The 16452-nt window shown below is 39.6% G+C and overlaps 1 protein-coding gene across 4 annotated transcripts in view; it reads right to left on the minus strand.

Annotated features, from left to right (window-relative positions):
• Positions 1–16452, minus strand: part of pacsin1b (protein kinase C and casein kinase substrate in neurons 1b) — a 317673-nt gene that overhangs the window by 209323 nt on the left and 91898 nt on the right. The window contains exon 1 of one of the 4 annotated variants that reach the window (XM_059653461.1): positions 1242–1363. The exons of the other annotated variants lie outside the window; for them this stretch is intronic. The gene's annotated coding sequence lies outside the window, so the exon portion shown is untranslated. Of the gene's footprint in view, positions 1–1241; positions 1364–16452 lie in introns of those variants that run through there. 4 annotated transcript variants of the gene reach the window in all.

Genomic DNA, 16452 nt, shown 5'->3' on the forward strand with positions numbered 1-16452 from the left:
AAATACAAGTTGTTACTGTTTGATTTTAAGGCTGAGTTCTTAGTTAGTCTTATTTACTCTGGGGACACATTTGTATTATCCCTACCTCTGGGCCAGAAAGCCCAGTTTCAAATCCTACCTGCCCCAAAGGTGTGTTATAACATGTTTAAACAGCTTGATTAAAAATAAAGCCAAGCTGAGCTATTCATTGGGCTATTGGGGTACAGGGAAAGAGTCCAGAAGGCAATGGTGGAAACTGATGTAAACACTGAGTTATAGATCTACAATAAAGCCCTTGTAAGTCAGAGATACTTGTATTGCCAAGTTCATATCAGTGGATCAAACACCAGAGGACCCACCTTTTACGAAGCTAAAACAATAACATTTGTAGAAGTCATGACAGGCATCATGGAGTCAAGCTTTCAGAAATGCCTCCAAACTATGTGGTGATCCCAATGTAAAACCATAATCTAATGATCACTACCTTCAGAAAAGAGGAAGAATGAAAATTGGAAGAGGTAAAATAAAAAAAATTGAGACCAAGCCAGCTTTACAAAAATGTGTGACCTTAGATATTTGATATTCACAAAGACCATAGTCTCTGAAATGAAAGGCATCAATTGTACTCCATGAGGCATGATTGCTGTTAAACCTTTTAAATTATGGAAAGTGATGTTTAGCTACAGCTGTATCTTGATACACTGACAAAATCTACAATGAGACATGGAGAGAAGGGAAGCGAAAGCCATGACATGGAAGAGCACCAGAGCTGTTTTTTAAAAAAATCCTGAGTGATATTTTCATTTATAAATTTGCCCCTATATCCTAATGAGGTGCACAGACAAATGCACACCTACAATGGCTAAAAAAGGAAAGATCCACCTGAGGTGAAATCTGTATAAGGCTTTAGCTTCAAACAATCCAAGATGAAACTCTACAAAATAGTTATTAGTATCCAGTGAATCTAGTGGGTATATAGCTGATTTTTTACACAAACAATATCAGAATTGCAAGCTATTTAAAAGTCATTCCCAGTCTCTCCAACCCTCAACCCAATCAGAGCACAAAAATGTTGCCATCTGCCTTGTTCGATTTGATAGCTCATTAATCCAATTTGACTGACACTTGTAAATATTGCAGAACCACTTCACTTCAATAGGTTCTGAAAATGTGAGAATGAATGTGTCCTCAAGAAGAAAGGTTCCAAGTAGATAATTGAATTACTACAAGAGGATTAATTCATTAGAAAAATTAAACCTTACCAGTAAATGTCTTTCCCTCAGCACTTTTAAATGGATTCCTTCATACCGTGCTTTTGCTTTAAAGGAAAGTGGAACAGTGAACAAAGCCGGGCAACTGACACCGTCAGTGCTTGACTTGAATTTAGTGATGAAGTCAGTGCACTTTACAATGCGACTGTGAGTCCACAGGGCAGCAGCAAAATCTCCTTCCTCTCATCCCAAGCCTCTAAATCATTGTCTCCATAGTTACAAACAGTACAGAGCACATCACAGAAGCTCTGAAGTCTTGTGCAGAGGAATGTCAGCATATGAAGGAAATTCTTTACAACTTGGTTAATAAACTTAATTTGTTGATTGAAATACTCAAGCTGGCAACTTAATGCAAATTGCCTTCAACTCCCACAATTCCTCAAATCACAATGGGTTCACAAATATTGCAGCTGCATCAATCCATTGAGGTACGCAAAAGAAGTCTCGCGTTATATTATGAAAATGAACTATTTCATTTCATTCAGAAAATGCTGCACAGAACAGTACACAATTAAAAAACATAACATTCACTGTTTAAGATGCAGAAAATCTAAATAGCATAAAGCCACAATCTTTAGTTTGAAAATTACATCGTTCAAAACAAGTGGGTGTTTCAATATAATTCCCATTTTCTCTGATCAGTGAAGCCCAGAGTGTTAATTACAGGCAGGGACCTGGTAGTGATGCTGAGAAGTCCACTGAGGGAAGTTTAGCCAACATTACAATTCATTCTTAAGTCTTTTCTTAGAGCTCAGTGAGAAGCTCTTTAATGGTAACTATATTTCTTTTAAGCCTGGGGCAATGTCAGAGGTATGATATTAGTAAATGATTGATGGATCTCTCTCTCTCACACACACACAAACACACACACATACACACTTCAAAAAAAATCCCTCCAAAATGAAAACCCTGTCCTCTCTAAACAAAAAAGCAATGTTGTGGCTGGAATAGCAACCGATACTGGAAAAAAAAATTCTGGAAAAGCTGATTCCGAAAATAAAGCCAAATGTAGTTGAGTATTTATAATGGAATCATAATCAACCAATCATATCCCATAGAGTCTGTTTCAAGGGATATTAAAATATCTTACAGAACACAATCTTTAGCTAAAAGTCACAGGAATAATAACTACATTTTGCAGATGATGTGGAAAGCCTTTGTTTAGGAACAGGAGAAAGCCATTCTGCCCCTTCTATATTTAATTAGACTGAAACTTGCACAAATAGATGAACTATGAGAAGCAGACAATTCAGTCCCGCAATCCTACACCGCTATTAAAGATGATCGTGGCTTATTGGAATTTGAAACGATATTCGAATCTACCCATATCCAATGATCCAGCCTCCAATGCTTTCTGAGGCAGAGAACTCCAAAGTTGCACAACCCCTGGCCAAAAGCCTCTTACCAAAAAGGGTAACCCCTAATTTTAAAATAATGGTCTCTAGTTCTGGACTGATCAACATAAGTAAACACCCCTTCCACAACAGCTTGTTAAGACCATTCAGGATTTTGAATTTTTGGCAGTGGGCCGGGGGTGCTAGGTGGTGGTTGGGTGCAGTTTCCAGTCTCCTGGCCTCAAAGAAAATAAACTTTACCTTTTGAGGCCTTTCTGACCATGATCCCCTTTTAGCACCTGGACCTAGTAGAAGCTCACCACCTAGTTAAAATTGCAATGGATTCTCAAATTATTATAGGAACCCAGCATGTAGATTAAATAGCTTAACTTAGGATCTGTACCACTGAGACTGCAGACAATTCCTTGGGCTTTAGAGAAAGTATGTATATAAAGTGTTTCAATTGCCTGGCTTCACATGAGGTTCAAATTCATCAAGTTTCTGTGGTACCCATAAATATTTTCAGTTATTTCAACTGAAACATTTTAGACTACTGAATTCGGGCAAATCTCAATTCCTGCAATTTCAAAACTGTCTTTACTGACTGAGATAGCTGGGTAAGATTTTGACAGCATATCCACAGTAAATCCTTCATTATCTACACTTGGAGTTACCAAATTTAAAGAGGTTGCTATCGTGGAGAAAGAAATGGAGATGCAAAATGGGTGAAAATTAAAATGCGACTCTGCTAAGCTGTCTAAAGGGATTGGTGGAGAGAGATGGTGGGCTGGGGTTAGAAGCTGTGCAGTCCCTCTATGTCCCTCTTGCAACAGAATGGTCTGTAGAGACTCTCTGCTTATTCTTTGAACTAAAAGAACAGACTTACACGGTCCCCGTACACCACCCTTCGCCTGGTTGACCTCATTCTCACATTGAACAAATTCTCCTCAACTAATCTCATTTTCTCCAAGTCAAAAAGATGCAACTATCAGTACCCACATGGGTCTCAGCTATGTGCCTCCCTTTCTTTAAGAATGTGGAGCATTCCTTATTCCAGTTCTACTCAGGGTCCCCAACCAAAACTCTTTATGATGGATTGAGGAATAACACCAACTTTCCAGTTGCTTGCTATTTCAATAATTCACCTTCCTCTCAGGCTAATATTTCAGTCCTGGGCCTGCTGCAATGTTGCAACTAAGCACAATGCTACCAGATCCAAAGTTTCAACAGCATTTTCTGTTATTGTTTCACTTTGCTCTGTGTGTTTTTAAACATCTTGTAAAATTTCAATTCAAGTTTCCAACCAGTGGATTTGACGTTATTATTTGACATAAAGCACACCTCCATAATAGCTACCAAGCTCTCACGTATAAGAAAGATTACTTCCTTTCTTTCACACAGCACAGCCTGGAAAAATTGGGATTGCAAATACCGACTTTCAAAGGGAACAACAATTTGTATTGCATGAGAAGAGTACTGATTTGTTGGCAAGTCAACTTTATCATTTTTCTGCAATAAACTTTTATTCATTCCACCTCTGTGTTTATATAGCTTCCCCTTAAATACACCTAAAATACTATTCAAGGCAGCAAGTTCCATATGCTGATCACACATAGCAAAGATTTCTTTCCTAAATTCCTATTGCATTTATTGACCCTGGTTTTGGGCTCCGCTGCAAGTGGGCACATCCTTCCACTTTATGCTGAATAAACCCTGTGGTCTCCCACTGGATCCTACCCAACAAGCAAAAATCCTTAGTTTCTGTGCAGTGGCTGAAACCTTCAACAGAAAAGACTTTAAAATGTCTTATTTACTTCATCCACTCAACACACTGCTTTACTCTCGTAATTGAAGATGCTGATACTTAAATGCATCCACACGATTCCACTGAATGCATTTACTGTTCAATACATAATCCAATGAACGCTATTTTTTAAAATTTTTCTGTAACACATGTCATGTGACATTCAAAAATATTACACTGGCTTGCTGAAGCCAAATCCACCCTTGTCAAAAATCTGCAACGTTCATTATTAGTAAAGGGATCACTAAATAGCAATCAAAAGCAGAAAAAGGGTGTCTTGATTTGTAATGCAGTGCAAAAAGCACCTTTGGTACTGCTCAGTAAGATCAGCTAACTTGACACTGACCTGGAGATGAAACTGAATGCTTTTTGTCACACGTAGCTTAATGACATACTAGATTAGTTCAGTAGGCTTTCAAGAAAGCCTAATAATTGAGCAAGTATTATTGTCACACTATTCATGAATGGCAAAATAGAAAACTGATGGAATAATATTACTTACATAGCTTTTAATGACCACAAAGTATTCACTACTTTAATAAGAACTTGTGCCTTGCTTTACACAATGCTTTAGCATGGTATACTCCCTGGTCAGTTCAGTGAATCAGCTGAAGGAATTAACCAGACATTCGTCACAGCAGTGACAATAATGTTCTAATCCAGTAATAACCACAGGATCATACAAAGTATCAGCAGGAACATCTTTCACATACCTGTAATCCTGATTTAAAACCGAGGCCTGATTCACGGTGTGAAATATTACTAAAATAGATTCCACAGGCTGCTTGCATGCTTTTTGAGTTCTATTTCCCATGCAGGTGACTCTCAATGCAGAAAGAATAGGGTCCAATGAAATCACTTAATATCTCTTAAATGATTAATTGACACTACATTATATGAAACATTGTTTCATATTTTTCTGATACAATTTTACATTCTTTGGCTCATATACATTTTGGGTGTAATAGAGCATTTAGCCATCGCTTGCAGTCATGAGGCGAGGAGTATAGGAAATGCTGGATGAGTCCCAGGAGGATCAGCTTTTTTTAGTCCCACTGGCCAAGGTAAAATAGATTCAAGGCTCTTAGACATCCAGAGGATATCTAGAACTGGAGATAAATAGTGAAAATTAGTGATCAAATTTGCTGAAGTCAGCAATACCAATATATTTTTAAAAACTGGTTAATTCAGCAGACATCCTGGTATGTATCGATTATTACAACACTAAATCGCAGCTTCCACCCATGAGGCTAAGATGTGTTGTGGTTCAAGCCCAAACAGCAAGTTAGTTAGTGGGGTCATCCTGACGGCCACAAGAAGAAGAATTAAAATGAGAATATGGAGTCAAGAATAAAAGTAGTAACAGAAATTCAATAAAATCAAGACATGACCCTGTCTTAGGAACAAGTGTTCCCCATCCAGTCCAGGCTTGTTCCACCACTCAAAAAGGCCATTCCTGATGTGTGACCAGCTCTCACTTAGGTTACAACCAAAAATAACTATTTTGCCAGCGGCAAGCCATAATTCTTCCTGAAGTCCTTTCTACGCCTTCTGAATGTAGTATGACCAGTAAATTCACCTTTCCACACTTGAATATTATTCCTGCTGGCATTTCATTTAAAATGGCACCAAATTAGAGCATCTGCTTGTTAGCCTGTTTAAGCAGCCTATGCATGGCTGCTTTTCAAAACAAAACAGCTAGCCATTCCGTACACTACTCTTTATTGAAATTGACAGCACAATCACCAGGGTGGCAGCAATGTTGTTGTCCAATTAACAACTTCCTTTACAATATTCCAACTCACTGCTGCTTCAAATACAGATTTCCAACTCTATCAAAGGTAACATTTCCCCCATGCCTGTAATCCTTGCTGATTTATGCTGATGAAATCAGAACTCTTATTAAAGGACCATTATTTTAAACTCTATCCTGTTATATGTGGGCAGAAACTGTCAAAGTCCACGCAGGAATTTTCCTATCAGCTCAGAAAAAACATTTCTGATCCCATCACTCAGTTTGAGTTGAGACCCAGAGACTGTCCTGCACCAATACACTGCTCTATAATCATTACATCTTCTAAGACTGATAAAGAAAACATAAAATACACTGCAGCACAGTCAACATTTGCACACTGCTCCTTGTCACCTGCTTCCCAAAGGGCACAAACATTACATTTCCAAATACTGTTATTTCTCTCAATGCTGCTAACTTTCTCAAGAGGATTATTTCCAGCCAACATCTACACCACACTTCCATTACCTCCACCATACAAAGTGGGGAACCGAAGAGTTAAAAAGAATAACTGAATTCTCAACAAATGACTAGTGTTTGAGATATTTCAATACTTTTGTCAAATTGTATGTGCTAGGTACACTCTGTCTCTAATGCTATGTGCTTTTAAATTAAGTAGCTTAGAACAACTGCTTACAAATGCAGTGTTACCATTTTTACAAACAGGACTGGCAGATCCACAGAGCTACAATGAGCTTACAAAGTTACTGACTTTTCCATACATTACATTATTTACAGACTTCGCAACTTCCTGCCTGCACACTGAACACAAACTACAGTCATCTAAAGCAGTGCCAGTAGGAGCTGGGAGATACACTAAAGGATATCAAACTAACCTATATGTGGTGCATTTGATTTGGTGCAAGTGTGAAGGAAGAAAAATAGGAGGAATTTAAGAAAAGACAAAATTGAAGGGTTTTCAAAGTTGAGTGTGACAATGAAGTGGAAAATTTGGGATGGGAGATGAAATATTTGACCATTGAGATGACCTCATTGAATGTGGGATGTAGTGGTCCTTCAAAAATTCCAGTGTCAAAATAATAGATTAGCAAAACAGGTCAATTAAGTAGTTAATAAGGTGAAAATGGATCTTGGCTCAGCCCAACTCATGGCCCTATAACTAGTCTGGTTAGAATTCTGAAATGATGTCCACAGTCAGCATCCATGGAAGTATATAAAAAGTGATATATCATAACGGCATATTTGGCAAGTGAAACTCTAATGGAGCCTCATGCCCCAGCTAATGTCAGGTTTAACCTCAGAGATGAATATGTATTAAGCAGCTAAAGGATCATACATTGGTGCTACGTCAAGGGATAATGAATTGACTACAGAGGATGTTATTCATCAACATGTTCAGAATTATTATGATGCACATCTGGAGCAGATGGGACTTGAACAAAGGCCTCCTTGCTCTGTGGTAGCACCACAAGAACCCCTTAATTGACTACAGATTAGTTGCTAGTTGTTCACTCCCAACTGCTGCTGTGATTTTACATATACGGGTATTTTGCATAACTGTTGAAAAGTTCCAGAATCTACAAGGAGTATAGCCATAGGCACTGAAGTACATTGACGACAAAGCTTCCAAACAAACCATTTATCCCAGTATTGCGTACGCTACTAAAGCTTTCTCTTGGAACGGAGCATGGCTGGAGAATACACAAAGGTCATCCAGAGCAGGACAAGCTATCGTAAGGGGAGGAGGAATGGAGCAGAAAGGGTCCCAGTAGGATGTCACATCCATCCAACATGTTCAGGAAGTTTAACCCTCAGGTGATAGCCAAAAATGGATCAGTCTGCAGTTTAGTAAGAAGCTCACCACAGAAGTCAATTACTGACGCAATGGTAACTCCAACCTTAGAAAAGAGGATATCACCAATCCCCGTGACCCTGTCTATGAATTTTTATCTAAATGGCTCCTTACAGGCTGGTGGTGGACATATTAGCAATATCTAGTACAGTTTGCCATCTATTGTTGCATAAATGGAGGTTGCTGAGGCTCATGAGAAAGCATGAGTGTTTTCAGAGAGGCCAGTCTTTCTTAGAGCAGAATGTTACATTACTGTACGTACACTGCTTTGTTTGCCTTATGTCATCTTTGCCACACAGACAAACCAAAGGGATTCAATATCCGAGCTTGTGATGAGACTCCATGCTGGACATTGTTGGACAGATCAATATCCAGCAGTTGTGGTATGTTAATTCTGTGGGAGTTGTATTTCACCCACTCTGCTGGCTACCAGGGAAAAGGGCCCATACCCTGATGATTTGGCTCCAGAGTTTGGTTCTTAACCCATACTCATATATATGATGCTCAGTTTTTCTGCCACAAAATATATCTAATACAGCAGATAGTTCACATGCTGAAGTAATGAATCTTGCTGCCCAGATCACTGAAGGAATCTTGCAGCATTCAGCTAAATGAATTCAATATTTATGGTGGTGCACTGTACAATCTGATCATTACGATGGCGCAGACTTTGCCACAATCCATCTGGCAAGGAAGAGCAGAAACCATAAAGAAGCAGGGTTTTATGTGAGGAACAAATTCAAGTGTGCCACTAGTAATCTTAATCATAATTCTTCATTCATAAGAAGTCCACCTTTGCTCTCAGTCAGTGACCATCGCATCATCCTTTTAGCCAGTGGAAACAAAATACACATTTCAAAACAAGGTTACATCTAAAATCATGCCAGAGTGCATACAAATAAAATAATCTTGATCTACTTCCTTGCTCTGTTCTCTGTGTGCCCTTCACTGCCCCAAATGGCTGTAGCATGGCTGGTGGGAAAGTTGTTGAATTTTAGTAGAGGAGATTACAGATGGCCTTGGAGGATAATCTCATGCAACGCTGGTCCTGGCTTCAGACTGCATCATCACTCCATCGGGTACAGCAGTCTTGAATGACTGGCTAACAGGCAATAGTAAGGGCACTAGTGTAAAAGGCAGAGATGAAGTCATGGAGGTCATAGAACAGCAGGGTAATTTTCCATAAACTATTGCTACTCTACCAGGGATATGTCTTAATGATCCTAATAATCTGTAGGACTATTGTGACACTCTGAAAGCTCCTTTGAACGCTGGTGAGCTGGCACCTACACATATTTCACTCTGCCCCAGCTTCAGTGTAGTTATGCACAGTATAGACTTTTCAAATGCAGAAATTCTACGTTTCCTCAGGCGATCATGCTCTGAACTTGACTGAAATAACTTCACAGAGGCCAGTATCCTGTCATCAAGGCACCCTTTATCCACATGTGGAGAGTTCTTTACACTGATCCAGCTCCTTCAGAGCCAGTTCTCAAGGTGAACGGAACCCGTGACACTCCTGTTTTACATCTGTCAACCAGGGCTCCCTGATTGGACAAGATTACCAGCTCCAGTCAGGGAAATCATTCTATGAGGTTCAACTAGCTGACCTTGTTACCATCACTGCACTATGTGGGCCACTGACAGACTGCCATGCTGGGTCCACACTGGTGCAAGGTGTCCAGGAAAGGAGGAAAATTAAAACACGAAACAAGAGAAAAAAAAGGAAAAAAAAAGACAGACTGGACAAGCTCTGACTGAGGAGTCCTATTCTGCTGCAATCTTGCATCTGACTGAGAAAGCACACAAGAGAGAGCCTTCTTCGTGATCTCAGCCGGTGCCAGAATTGAAACCACGCTGTTGGCGTAAATCAGTGCTGCAAACCATCTGTCCAGCTAACTGGCCCCTATTCTAATAGACAAGGTGAATTCGTTAACAAAATGTTCATTTAAATGAGCAGTGAAAAGCAAAAATTCTGTAAGTTCCCTTGGAAGAAAAAAAGTTTGATTGAATGACTGCGTTCTTCCCATCATTAATTGTCTGGTATAAAAAAGTTGCCCAGCTTGCACACCGCACAATACCCAAATTGTCATCTTAAAACTAGTAAAATCTATTCCTTATCTCCTTCAAAGTGGTTTAATAAATAAAATGCCAGGAGCTAAGCAACAGAGACATATAAATTGACTCAGATTTTCTCCCTACACTTGGATCTGGGTTGGAGCTAACATGCTTTTGTTATTCAGCATTAAATAAGCATAGCAATTGAAGTAGTAAGTACATGAGTAAATTACTGTTTTCACTTAAAATTATATACTCCAATTCCTTGTCCCTTGATCTTCTAAACAAAATTTAATGCTGTGGTGCAACAGAGAAAGAACTCAACTCGATGAATTATTAGTGTCTGAGGTTAAGAGGAATAAAGACACACAGGGTGAATTTTAACATGGCCTACATGTGGGATGGGTTGCAAAGATAAGCGGAGGAATTAATTCAGGAATACTATGATTGGAGCTGGCTTACCAAAGTCATATACTGACTGAATTTTATGGAAGTGGGACAAGTGCAGATAACCTATTCACAGGTGGTGGATCAACATTTCAAGTATTTGAATAAGGCTGGAAGCCTCTAGTTTAGTTCAGATTTCAAGATGTAGTTGAGGCTGGCTGTGTTTCATGACAGATTTTGGCCCATGAGAAACCAAACAGCTAAAGAGTACAGCTTCAGGGGAGAAGAGGAAAAGCCCCTTTTATCAAGAGGAACCAGTGGTCCCCCCAGTCCCTACTACCAGGTCACAAACCTCTGTACTAAACTTCCTACTCAGCCGCCAGAGTCAGTGATTGGACCCTCAGACAGGTCTGTGATCCAAACACACCAGAGATTCAAATGTGACCTCCCTATTCCTGGTCTGCTCCAGAGGAAGTGTTTCACATTGAGCCATTGGGCTGTCTTCCACACAGAGAGCTTGACAGAGCCAAAACTTTGTAGCATATGGGGAAACCAGCCTCCCAAATTTCCCATCTAAAATGCCAGTCCCCACTATAATATTCTTGTCTTGTACTGCTTAGGAATATTCACAGAATCTGCTGAAGTAAGGGGGAGAAAGCACGTTAAGAAACATGTTATTTTGCCATCATCTTTCCAGAAGGCTTCAAAAGTACAAATTTACGTGACATTTTACTTGACTGAAGTAATGCATTGACTCATTAGCGTGTAAATCAGACTTAACCATTTATACCTCATCAACCTCCTCAGCTACATAATCTATCCCAGTGAACACTTTGAATACATTCGCAGAAGGTATATTTTGATTGTGTAATCACTGAAGAAAAAAAAATAAAAACAGATAAACATTAAGCCCAGATGCAAAATTCAAGGTCAAACTTTGCTTTAGTGGCTCTAGTGCAGGTAATACCTGTTGTAAGTTTAAACAAACAACACATAACTGTAGGCCTACATGTAGATTCTGCTACACCAGTGTCATATGGTGTGATGGTTTATACAAAGCAGCTCACTTCAGGTAGTAAGCATTAACAGGAATCCAAAGTTTCAATCACATTAAAGTTGAATGCAGGAATATATCGTCAAATATATCCAAAGAAAATTAAGTACACAATAGACAGATATTCTACTGTTGGACACCTGCAAATCCGGGGAAAAATAAGCAGATGCAAAGCATGGACAATTTAAAAATTTATATTGGATGGATTCTACGTACAGACTTTAAGGCATACCACAGTTATGATCTCGTTTCTTTAATGAATGTGCTACTGAAATCTCACAAATATCATTTTTTTGAACCTGACCCTTATTACTTCCAATTCCTGGAATTAACTCATGCCCACTTTGATATTCAACTTTCCTCTTCGTTAGCAATCCGCAGGATCACTACAGATATGTGAACAGCTTAAATATTAAGCTCGTATATGTCTATTTGAGTTAGACGTCCCAGGCACTGGCCAGAGTTTGGGGAAGGGAACAGAACAAGAAAACAAATCAACAAACTCCTTGGTCCCAAATGCAATCCTCAATATACCTAGATTTAAAATTTGTTCACAGTGTTAGCTAGCACTGGGTTGGCCAGCATTTATTGTTCATCCCCAAGTGTGCTGGAGAAGTACCTTGAACCACTGCAATGATTGGGGTATGGGGTCACCCACAATGCTTTTAGCAGGAAGGGATTTAAGGATTCTAACTCTGCAACAGTGAAGCAGGAGGGTGTGTGACTTGGAGGGGAACTTGCAACTGATAGTGTTCCCAAGAATTTGCTCCCCTTGTCCTTCTAATTGATGGAGTCAGAAATCACATGACACCAGGTGATAGTCCAACAGGTTTATTTGAAAACACAAGCTTTCGTAGCCTTGCTCCTTCTTCAGATGATTTCAGGAATGAGGCTTCAAAAGCTTGTGTTTTCAAATAAATCTGTTGGACTGTTATTTGGTTTCATGTGATTTCTGACCTTCACCCAAGTCCAACTCCGATGCCTCCACATCATAACTCATAGAAGTAATGGATTTGGAAGATGCTATTAAAAAGGTATTTTGACAATGTCTCTTGTAATTGATGCAAACTACTGTTGTTGGTGATGGGTTTTGTGTGTTGTTGGTGGTGGTTAGAGTACCAATCGAGCAGGTTGCTTTGTCCTAGACGACATCCAGCTTTTTTAGTGTTGTTGAAGTTGTATACTCATTCAGGTGTGTGGAAAATATTCCATCCCATTCCTGACTTGTGACTTGTAGATTTTAGACAGGTTTTTGAGTAGACAGAAAATCAGTTACTTGCAGAATTTCTAGCCTCTGACTTGCTCTTGTAGCCACAGTATTTATATAGAAGGTCCAGTTTAACTTCTGGTTAACAGCAAGTCCCAGTATGTTGACAGTTGGGGATGCAATAATGGCAATGACAATGCCAGTGTCAGTCAGCATGAGTTAGATTTTTCATTGTGGACTGAAATAGGAAGTGGACTGTTTTAAAAACCAAGCGTTGTGAAAAGAATTACTGCATTTTTAAAATGCAAATTACCTCAAACTAAAGACAAAACATGAGTATGCACCCCATCAATTGACTGACATTCAAGTGGAATGATTTAGATTACAGAATACAGGCCCTTCGGCCCAACAAGTCTACAAAAACCCTTAGAGCATCCCATCCAGACCCACTCCCCTGAAAACCCAACTAATCTACACATCCCTGAACACCACGGGCAATTTAGCATAGCCAATCCACCTAGCCGGCACGCCTTTGGACTGTGGGAGGAAACTCACACAGACATGGGGAGAATGTGCAAACTCCACACAGATAGTTGCCCAAGGGTGGAAATGAACGCGGATCCCTGGCTCTGTGAGGCAGCAGTGCTCACCACTCAGCCACCGTGCTGCCCAGTAACTTAAAAATGCGACTAATTGGATATAGGGATCCTATAAAATGTCATCTTGAAAGAAATATAAATTTTTGTTGAATGCTGAGAGCAAATAGTAATCTAAGCCTTTTCATGATGAGTAGCAGCTAATCATTCATGCACAGTTCCCTTTAGCAAATCAAGCGTACAGAGATAGAGAGTCGATATATTGTTAGCTGTCCATCATGCTGCCGAACCAACAATTGAAGCTTTTAATAAAGGCTGTAAGTGTGGATTTGTTAAATTTATAGCTCTAAGTCCTTATACTTAGATTTCCATTCAACTATTATTCTAGCAGGTACTCACTAAATGACTAAATTGAAGAATCGAGTCATGATGTAAATGAAGTTATGACATGGATCAGGGGAAATGGGCAAAAATAACAGAGGAAAACAATAGTGAAGAATTGCAATGAGCAAATTAAGGAAGTCAGCTTTAGGGATGACCTTGCAAAAATAAGGCATCATTGGAAGATAAATGGAGTCTGCAGTGAGAAGTATGAAAGAGGGAAAGAATATTTGTGGCTTAAACAAGTACACTCATTGTTAAAGCTTCTTGATGCTGAAAAACTTTCCTTTCATAAATGACACCAAGCAATTTGATTATGCCAGCTGGGTTAAATTTTTCTTGGATTCAAACAAAAAACTGGTCCTGGATCCCCAGAATTTGTATTTTCCAAGAACCCAGGCCATATTTTTCAATGGTTTACACATGAATTATCGAATGCCTAAAACACAATGTTGCCTGCAGGGCATCTAATGTCGACTGTCTGAATCATCTTAACCATCTGTGCACAGTACACATACTGCATCTGAGAGGAGTCTGTGACTATACATAACTAAAGAAAATCTAGCTACGTACATGGGGGAGAATGTGATTTCAACTAATTGATATGTGACAAGAAACATAACACACAGTTGAATAAAGAAAAATAACAATAGCTTTTACTATACAGTATTGTTAAGAAGCAGCTTTGCATTTAATTGGGTGAAGTGGCTGATAACACCAGTTATTGTACTATTAGTGGTTAAATTTAGACCTATCAAAATACTCATTTAGGGAGATGGTTAAATCATGTTAGAGGCAAGTAAACAAAGTGTGGAGCTGGATGAACACAGCAGGCCAAGCAGCATCTCAGGAGCACAAAAGCTGACAGTTCGGGCCTAGACCCTTCATCAGAGAGCCTCTCTGATGAAGGGTCTAGGCCTGTAACACCAGCTTTTGTGCTCCTGAGATGCTGCTTGGCCTGCTGTGTTCATCCAGCTTCACACTTTGTTATCCTGGATTCTCCAGCATCTGCAGTTCCCATTATCACAGAGGCAAGTAAAGGCAGCTTATGTCTTTAATATTTTCCAACCCACCAACCCTCTCTCATGGCATCTCAGGCTTCATATCCTATATGGCAGCTGAAGGAATAGCAAATAGTGATAAATGTCAACAGCCTTACCCATACATTTTGTAGGTGCCAATCAGAAAGATATGGAAACACGACAGATTTATGCAATTCATTATCCATTATCCGAGTGAGCAAATCACCCATCATAATGGTGCTTGACAAGCTGGGCAAATATGGCATGGTGCAGAGAGGTGACCAGAAAAAGCAAAGGGAACAGAAGCATTGTTTCAGAGATTTCAACAGCAACAGCTTTGGACAGGAAATCAGCTGTTGCAGTTAAAGCTAATTTTCTACCTTTATTCCTCCAATACAGGAGTATCCCATTTATTTAGAAAATAAGATATGCAGCAAATGGACATCAAAGTGAATTTCAAATAAATAGTGAGTTGTACCAATAGCATGACATATGGGAACATAGCATTTGTTGTTTGTTGCACAAACCTTTCAATTGTGCAGCCTGTTTTACAGGTAAAATCTGAATAAATGTACAAACTTCACAGATTTCAATTCATACCTGGAAGACTTTTCCTACAACAGGAATTACACTGCAAATTAATTTATTGTATTTTACATCCTTTGAAGCATTTGACATTCATGATAAGATGCTCTCCAAATAGATGGCTTTCTTTCTCTTCCTAGTGTTAGATATGACATTTCATAAATCAGACTGTGGGCAGGGACAGAGGAAAAAAAATGAATGTGAACAAAAACCTGCAATTGCTTTCGAATAGTAGCTTGGTAAAATGAGATTCATGTAAATCATGATGCTTGTAACTGATCATTTTACTGTGACATCCATAAGAGAGAAGACACCAATCTAGAATAAGACAAATGGGGAGCAAGTTCATAGACAATATAATATGGATACAGCTCGCTCATGTAAAGATATAAATAAAAAGGAGCGTTGCTGTACCTAAGGAATTCAAGGTCTCTACAATGAGATGAGGAGCAGTGTCAGGGGCAGTGTATGTGCAGGCACCCATAGTCCTGAGACACATCATATAAAAAAATCTGTGGGTACTGGAAATCTGAAATATAAACAGAATGTTGGAGAAACCCAGCAAGTCCAGTTGCATCTCAAAAGAGAGAAACAGAGTTAATACTTTGAATCCTGTCGGACTCTTCTTCAGACTTCGGAGATACACGTGCCGGCAGTGGCTGTATTAATTTAATGAAAGAATATTCCACCTCAGGACCCTACAGCCCAATAGCCTAAATGTGGATTTTAGCATTTTCAAAATCTCCCCAGCCCTGGCCTCATCCAGTGATCAACCCTCCCTCCCACCCCCACCTCCTTGTCCTGACACAACCTGTCCACCTTCTTTCCTACCTATCTGCTCCTCCCACCTCACTGACCAATCCCCACTACTGCCTACCTGCAGTCACCTATCACCATCCCACCTACCTTCCCCAGCCCCACCCCTCCTCTCTCTATTTCTGAGCACCCTTCCCCCTGCCCATTTCTGAAGAAGGGTCCTGACCTGAAGCATCAACTTTCCTGCTCCTCTGATGCTGTCTGGTCTGTTGTATTCCACACCATGTTACCACTAGAGTCAACTTTTAGAGTCAAGATCATCAACTACTATTCAGGCAGTATTACTTCAACCATTTATCATTTGGGACCTCTACTGCATCAGAGAATTTGCAAACATCAGGGTTCCAAATCTG

Source organism: Stegostoma tigrinum, chromosome 21 (genome assembly GCF_030684315.1).
Source record: "Stegostoma tigrinum isolate sSteTig4 chromosome 21, sSteTig4.hap1, whole genome shotgun sequence".
Classification (NCBI taxonomy): domain Eukaryota; kingdom Metazoa; phylum Chordata; class Chondrichthyes; order Orectolobiformes; family Stegostomatidae; genus Stegostoma; species Stegostoma tigrinum.